The sequence below is a fragment of the Vicia villosa genome, unplaced genomic scaffold (assembly GCF_029867415.1).
Source record: "Vicia villosa cultivar HV-30 ecotype Madison, WI unplaced genomic scaffold, Vvil1.0 ctg.003731F_1_1, whole genome shotgun sequence".
Taxonomy (NCBI): domain Eukaryota; kingdom Viridiplantae; phylum Streptophyta; class Magnoliopsida; order Fabales; family Fabaceae; genus Vicia; species Vicia villosa.
The window spans coordinates 168,414-177,287 of NW_026706285.1; the positions used below are offsets into that span (position 1 = coordinate 168,414).

The window sequence follows — 8,874 nt, forward strand, 5'->3', positions numbered from 1 at the left end:
TTTAAACATTTTCTCTTTCATTTTTCCAATATGCAAAAGGTGAACTCGTTATGTTTTCTTCTTTCTCTCTGAAAACCCTAGCGCCGCCGTCGAACCACCTTCTGCCTCTTCCTCCGTCACCTCACCTCCAATCGAAGAAAGGAGGTCATTTTTGTGTTCATCATCACGTGACCTTTAACCTGAACCAGTTGGATTTTTGTATTAGACAATTTCAGTTTAAATGCATTATGCTACTTCGTGAACGGAGGTGGCGATGTTTGGATCAACGAGAATCGCTTCCGCGTCTTGCGTCAGCTCGGAGAAGGCGGCTTCACTTACGTCTACCTCGTCAAGGAAACTCCCAACGACTCTCCCGCCGGTGGCCTCGCCAATAAACTCAAAGACTTCTCTCATCTTTCCGGTTCGATTCCGTTTCATCGTTTCTTAATCACTTTTTTATTTAATTCGTGAAATCAATGATGTTAAGCTGTAGTGTATATCATTATGTTTTTTAATTGCCTTCCAGTTTCAGCAATGCAGGTTATTTATCAGGGATTAGTTGTTGATAGGTAACATATCATTAGGTTATTTGTTGATTAGTTTTTAATTAATTCGTATTACAGGATTTGATCTTCCTCAGCCAGGATTTAGGCCTGCAGAAAGGGTTGAGGAGACGGGTCGGCGACTTGAGAAGTACTGCAAGAAGTTCAAGGTTCCATTTGAGTACAATTCGCAGGAAGATCCATATAGGTTGATGTTTGAGAAAGGGTTATATGGAAGGGATGCAATAAATGTGATAGCTTGTGAGGGAGCAGAGAGAGTTGAAAGGCCAGAGACTTACAAGAATTGACAGGTTAGTTATGAAAAAGGGATCTACTTGTAAATGACAAATCGAAGAGAATATTAGTTTGAGAGGAGAGATTGAACTAATATGCTGTAGTTAGGTATTCTTTTTAAAGATACTGTCCGGTTCGCTACTAATTGCAATTTGCTTGTTTTGTATTTTCAGATGCAAGGAGCCTATTGAGCCATTGACAATTGAAGAAGTAGCTGAATGTTGCCATGCTCCAGAAGATGTACACCATTTACCTCACTGCTAAATGCTCTCCAATATTAATTTTTTCAATTATGTTATTGAATCAAATTAATAAAAAGTATTAATTAGTTAGATAGATTTTTGGTAACATTTAATTTTTCTTGAAGAACATTTAGTATATCTGTTGAAGTGTTGAGTGTTGATTTTTGGTAACACCCTAATTTTTCTTTGCTTTGGCATCAACTTTTACTAGAAAGCTTCTAAGTGTTGAGTTAGAGCCACAATTTGATAAGCCATATCTAAGCACTTCACTTCAAGTTGTGCATCCAAAATTTCCTGAAAACAATACCATTCACCTATACTATAGTCCTTTGAAGAACATATATAAATCCCTCACAGTCACTAATTAACATGTTTGCATTTTGGCTATGCTACAAAAAATCTTTAGGTCTTCTCCTTTAAATAGTTCTTAAATTAAGAAAAGAGAATAGTAGAATTATATATTTTTTAGTTTTAGCTTTCATGATTAATTTCTTTGTACATACACACAATTCAAAACTCTAAACACGTGACAAATGATTGAAGGAATAAGAGAGTTGTGACAAATCATGTATAAATTAGTAGAAGGTGTGATGCAGAGCTGAGATTTATACTGGTGCCAATCTTAGCTAGTGAACTAAGTTTTTCTTTTTCTAAAGGTGTAAGATTCTATGTAATAGGGATGAACAATTAAATAACAAGCCATTGTAGTAATGAATTAATTCTTCATGGTTGACATAAGAAAATTCAGTTTACATTGATTATAAACTTGGTGATTTTTGAAAACAAATTGTTTGTTGAAATGCCACAATGAGTTTATTAGGTTGATTCTGAGTTGGGGCTTGAATGTTAATCTTCTATCATGGTGGATGTTTTATGGACGGTTAGTGTTTATCTATGCCTTTCCAAAGTTAAGTTAACCGACGAAGGGCTGAAGCAGTTGTTGCAGAAATGCTTATCCCTTCAAAGTTTGAATCTCTATGCAGTGTCTAGGTATGAATTGAAACTCAACCTATTGAAGTTCAATTTGTCTTTCTTTCCCTGAAAATTCACTGCATTACTCTTATTCAGTTTCACAGCTCATGTTTTTGGATCTCTGTGGTGCCCAGGTAAAATCTTCGGTTGTTGTAGATTTCTCCGCACAATTCTATCTAATGCAAACTGCTAATAGAAATAAGTTTGCCTTGCAGAATCTTTCAGACGAAGGACTTGAATGTATTTCGAAATGCAAGAACCTTGTATCCCTCAATCTGACTTGGTAAACTCACGATCAACTTGAATATTCGTCTATCTCATTTTATGAAACTAATCGAGCTGTATCTGTTTTTACGTGATAGGTGTGTACGTGTGACCGATGAGGGAGTTATAGTTGTTGCTCAGAGTTGCACCTCTCTTGAATTTCTAAGGTATTATCATATTTTGAGAAGTTTATAGCACTTGGATAATTGTTATCCTAGAATCACTTATTGGATTGCCATATTTGCAGCTTATTCGGATTGAATACGCATTCGGTGTCCAACAACACATGTACTTACATTGAATTATACATTTTTTTAATTTCATGTTTTGCAGTATGGATTGAACAATGGGTGCTACTAGTGTTCAAGCAATTCAGTGAGGTGTCAATGTCTTGGTACATATGTATATCTTTTGTTTAAATGTTTCTTTTTTCATTTACTCCAAAAACACACCTCTGAGGTTTAACCTCTGTTATTAATTGTTAGTAGTTTTTTGTGCATTTATAAACTGCCAAAATTCCCTTTTATTTTTTAGGAAAGGTACTAATTGTGGTTAACTTTTCTTCTAGATCCAGTTTTGTTTGTAACAACAACAATAATGATAGATACACTTTATGTTGTTTCAGATTGAGAATGAGTATGGGGCAGAGTAAATTACTTGGACCTGTTGGCTATAATTATATGAGCTGGGCTGCAAAAATGGCTGTTGAAATGGGAACCGGGGTTCCATGGGTGATGTGCAAGGAAGACGATGCTCCAGATCTAGTGGTAATTTTTCTCACTCTCTCCCTTAGAGGTTGTTAACATTATGCACCGGTAACATCATGTGACTGATAAACTAGTATGTTTCCTGTTATGTGACAGATAAACACTTGCAATGGCTTTTATTGTGATAAATTTACTCCCAATAAACCTTACAAGCCTACAATGTGGACAGAGGCTTGGAGTGGCTGGTAATCATTTTTTACAGTTACTCCCATATTATGTAATTGCGGAAATGGTCTTGCGGAAATGTAAACCACTGACTTCAGTTTCTTCCTATGTTAGGTTGGAGTGCAAACATCTCAGATGGAAATGTTTCCTACAAATACTCATATGTTCTCATGGAAGAGTTTCGTTGAAGATACTTCTTCTAGTTCTACAAATACAATCACTGCTTCTGGTCTCTTGGAACAGATAAATGTAACATGAGATATAAGTGATTACCTTTGGTATATAACTAGGTAAGATTGATTTTGTAAGTTGTTTACATTTTTCTCCTTTTGGTTCTCTAGCCGTTCTTTATTTTCATCCAACATACGTTAACAATGACCATTATTGAGTCGTAATGCTTAGCATTTCTCTTGCATCTTTCTAGCATCGTAAAGATCACTTGCAAGTTGCATCAACCATGGAAACAGATAACTGATTTTGATATTTCTAGATTCTAGATGTTGTACCGAATATTGACATCTAAAATTGCTCGACTTTGACATTTTGACTGAATCTCTAAGGTTTCAGCAGCTAAAAGAAGGAGATTTAAAAACCATTTTTGCTGTACTGATTTATTTCATATCGATGTGTCTACAGCGTTGATGTTGATTCGTCCGAATCCTTTCTCCATGGAGGCAAACTCCCTTCTCTCATTGTTCAGTCCACTGGCCATGCTGTGCATGTTTTTATCAATGGTCGACTTTCTGGTATGTAGTTAATTTTCTTCTTTAGTAGATCACGCTTCCATAGAAAAGGGAAAAGAAACATGATATATATGATTGAAAACAGGCTCTGCCTATGGAACGAGGGAGGACAGGAGATTCAGATATATTGGCGATGTAAATCTTCGTGTCGGAACAAACACTATAGCTTTGCTATGTGTGCTGTTGGACTTCCAGTAAGTTTTGTTTTCCACCCTTATTTTCAGAAGATCATTCTACTATGGATTTTATTCTTCACCTACTACTTAGTGCTTACTGATATCATTCTTTTTTTTATAATGTTTCAAAAGTTTATAATTTTTTTTAATTTGAGATAGAAATTACCTGCGGATTTACCTGCGGAAATTTCCTGCGGATTTACCTGCGGAAATTTCCTGCGGATATACCTGCGGAATTACCTGCGGAATTTGCTGCCGAAAATATTACCCACGAAGGTTTTAGCTGGGGACATAAAGCCGCAGGAAAATCCGCAGGAAACGTGTTTCCTGCGGAAATTTGGCTAAAATCTGCAGGTAAATCCGCAGGAAATTTGAGTATTTCTAGTAGTGTATATTCTGGTGTTAAAACTTAGTTATTGAATTCATCTAACAAGTGAGATTTTACTAAAGAAACAAGAGAGGGAAGGTAGCAGATACTTAGTTTTTGTATTGTTGTCTCATTGTAAGATACGGTAGGTGATAGGACTATTAAATTACTCTAAAAATTTTAGTATGAAGTGGAACATAATTTTGATATAATTTATGAGTAATGAATAATAATAATTATATATTTTGATATAATTTATGAGTTATGAATAATAATTATTATATATTTATATTTTGATTCATATTTTAAAATTTAAAATAATTTTAATTAAAAAAATTAAAATAATTTCACTTACAAAATGAGTTATAATTTTTTATTTATATATTTATAATAATTATTATATATTTATAAAAAAAATGAGTGTTTTAATTTATATATTTATATAATAATTATAATAATTATTACATATTTATAAAAATGATTATATATTTATATATTTATATATTTATATAATAATTATTATATATTAATTATAAATATATTTATATATTTATATAATAATTATAAAAATTAAAAAAATGAGTGTTTTAATTTATAATAATTATTATATATATTTATATATATATATTATATATATATATATATATATATATATATATATTTCACTTACAAAATTAATAATTATTATTATATATTTATATATTTCTATTTTGATTCATAATTAAAAATGAGTTATAATTTTTTATTTAGTTTAAAAAAATTAAAAAAAAAATTTTGTCTTAATTTTATTTAATGAATAAATTTTATATTTAACTCTATATAATTCAAAATTTACTTATGAAATTAAAATGTTTTTGATTTATATAAGTTAGTAAAATAATTTTTAACTTTAAAATTGTTTAGGAAATTTTGATTCACCTTGATTTTATTGATTCACCTTCATTTTATTGATTCACCTTGATTTTATACCTATTAATTGTATTGATTCATCTTGATTTTAATTTTTTAATAATTATTGAATTCTTTGGGAAGTGTATATCCGAAACATTCCAAGACCAATTTGGTCTTGGAATATTTCGGATATGCATCTCCGAAGATACCCCTCTCCCAAAAGGGGGTGTTTTCGGAAATGCATCTCCGAAAACTCAAAAAAGGGGTGTTTTCGGAAATGCATCTCCGAAAACACATTTTTTTCGAGTTTTCGGAAATGTATTTCCTAAACAAGGGGTATTTTGGTAAATTCGCCAGAGGTGACTAAGAAGGTTAGGAGGTGGGTAAAGAAATTTCCAAATATTATGGTATAGAAAATGGAGATCGCTGTTTCTTAATTTTCTCCTACATTCTCGGGAAAAACTAAAATTACTTTTAGAATTTTAAAATATATTTTTGAACATTTTTTATTTACACACAATTCACTCGTTGGTGAGTCAGATTCTAATTTTACGTCAAAAATTAATACAAAGATGTATTTCAGTATAACATACAAAAATGCACATCCGAGTGAATTTTTAATCAAAAATACACTAGACTTTTTTTCTTCCTCACATATCTCTTACTCTCTCAAACTCTCTCAACTCACTTTCAAGTTTCTACTCTCAACATCCAAACAATCAAAGAGTTTAATATGAAACTCACATTTAGTAAGTTTTTTTATTTCTCTATACATTTGTAAAAATTGAGTGTTAGGTTGTGTAATAGGTAATTTAGATAGGTTATTTAAGTAAGAAATGTGTTTGATATGTAGTTTATATGAGAAATGCTTTTTTTATAATGTTGGACTTCTATGCATTTATATTATTTTTTTCGTTTTTTCTGAGTTGGAGGTTAATACAGAAATACACTTTCGTATTTGTTCAAATTTTGATTTTCCATAATCCAAAAATGCATTTTTATATTATGTTTGTCTATAGTATTTGGCTTTATTTTCATTGTGTTTCATCTGGGTTTGATTTTTTCTACTATATGTATTGCTTTTGTGGTTAAATTATAGCATTATGGATGGTAATCAAGATCGATTAAGGCTTAGAATAGTGTCACAGCATGCACCGAGTTATAAGGAAATAGCCTGACCCTCGCAACCACTAGTAAATTCTAGTTTGATTGACGCGGAGGCATCAACTTTCGGGGTTCGGGCACCCCGACTTCGTCTTCCCGAAGTAGGTAGGTATCACCTCCTTATGCCTTAGAAGCCCCGCTAGTACAGGTTGAGGCACCTAATATTGTTGCAGTCGTTCCCGAGGGGTTTAAGGAGGCTTATATGACTTATTACTATTGCATTTATATGTGGACCATATTGCCAGGCATGTGTGGGACGGAGAGGTAAAATTTATCTTTATTTATTCTTTGCGACAAATGTATTATGATATTCAAACTTTTTGATGTGATGCTTAAAATTATGTACCAAGATGCTTTAAAAGTCATAAACCATGGCTCGAAAGATTGCGAGGCTGCATCTCAGGAGCAGTGATTTTAAGGTGTGATGCAACTATTTGGGTTGCGAGACTTATGCAAGATTGGTTATTCTACCATTCACCATGGTATATTGTCAGTGTTTGTTGAAAGTTGACACTTTTAGACTTCATATTTTCATCTTTAACAGATGCCCATCACACTAGATGATGTGTCATACCTGCTGCATCTCCCGATAAGGGGAAGATTATTAGACCACTCTAGGATTAGCATATATGAGACACTAAAGATGATGGTGACCTAATCGGAGCTGACCTAGAGGATGCCCTGAAGGAGATGAAAGAAGACACCTAAGGGTGTCATGCTAGATTTGGATACCTAGAGAGTCTGTATGCACAACGGATGACAAAAGAAATATCCTTTTGATTTAGATGGTTGGTTTATGGGTCATATCTGATGTATCTACATCTGCTTGAGCGAGTCATGCGCCAGTTCAGATATATGTAATTTATTGCAACGACCCTTCCGATTATACTCCTCCTGCTATTGCCCCGCAGAGATGTAGATGCTATGTATGATGATTTTTTAAATCATCTGGAACCATTTGAAGCATGAGGTATCGTAGCTCCTAGTGACTAGAGTTGTGCATTTAGCTATGTGTAGTAGTATTTCAGAGTGTCACATACTTATATGACACTAGAAGATTCATCTAGGCCAGGTCTGGGAGATCCACCTAATCAGATCATTAGGAGATATTAGATGGGGAGCATGCTAGGTAAGATAATGTTGTTGATGTGTTGCCTACATTTGATGCATTATGGATATTGTGCGGACGAGTATAAATAGAGGAGTTTTTCCAAAACGCTCTCCTCGGAGGAACATTGTGCATGTCATTCTTATTAAGACACAGACGACACTAAAATACATGAGGCAACATAGAAACATGGGGTCTGACATAGTATAGTATTTGTATTAGGGATAGTATTATTGTTTGTAATTTATTTCGACTTTTGTATGAATTCAGGTATTATTCATTTATGTATGATATTTTCATCTTATTTGATAAGTGCATGATTTAATTTATAAAAAATTATTATGATAGTATAGTTATAATATATGGCCTATTACATTGGTGTGTTTTCAATAAAAAAATTAAAATTTATTGTCTAGGGTGAATACGAAAGTGTATATCCGTATCTGATACGGAGATGCCACTCTGGATTAATTTATGTTAAAATGAGGGTGTCTCATTTAGTAATACATGGAGTGCATATAGGGTGAATACACAATTGTATCTCCGGACTAATTTATGTTAAAATGAGGGTGTCTCAATTGTGAATGCATGAGTTGTGTATAGGGCGAATACAAAAATGCATCTCCAGACTAATTTCTGGAAATGCACTTCCGGATTTGTAGGGGCATTTTTGGATTTCCTTAGGGTGCTTCTCCACTACTTAGGGTGAGAGAAGCAATTCCCTACAAAATCTAGTTTTGACTTGCCTTAATTGTTTGTTCTCTCAGGTAATGTGTGTTTTTGCATTGTTGTATATGTTGTGTCTTGCGTTTGTCCTAGTTTTTTATATCTTGCTACATTTTTGTTTCCCACATCAATGCAGGACTTGTTGTTTCCTATCACGCCTCTGTAAAAATTGACATGTAGGTTAGTGAAGATACAAATATGAAGCACAAGTTATAATGAGGAATTATCAAATTTTATGTGCCTTTGACATGTTAAAATACTTTAATGACATTCATGAACCTTAGTGTTGGGCGAGAATATGGAGATATGGTGGTTTATAAGAGGGGTTGAGTAGACTTGTCCCCTTAAACCAATTTCGAAAATATTTTATTTATGAAATAAGAGATTAAAGCGCTGAAGCAAAACATGATAAGCAGAAGAAAAATATAGCGGATAGATTCAAAATATATATGTTCCATTATCTTCATAAGAAGA

At 33.0% G+C, this 8,874-nt stretch overlaps 1 long non-coding RNA gene across 4 annotated transcripts; it reads left to right on the plus strand.

Annotated features, from left to right (window-relative positions):
• On the plus strand, positions 1–4,611 carry LOC131641426 (uncharacterized). Of its 4 annotated transcripts, none has more exons than XR_009295538.1 (12): positions 1–400; positions 603–832; positions 989–2,047; positions 2,126–2,163; positions 2,245–2,312; positions 2,392–2,460; positions 2,627–2,687; positions 2,919–3,060; positions 3,157–3,245; positions 3,340–3,515; positions 3,862–3,971; positions 4,054–4,611. It is a non-coding gene; the product is annotated as an uncharacterized LOC131641426 (long non-coding RNA). The 4 variants fall into 4 exon arrangements; XR_009295539.1 differs by having other exon boundaries at positions 989–1,055; positions 1,878–2,163; XR_009295537.1 differs by having other exon boundaries at positions 989–2,163; positions 3,324–3,515.
• Positions 4,612–8,874: the final 4,263 nt, after the last annotated feature.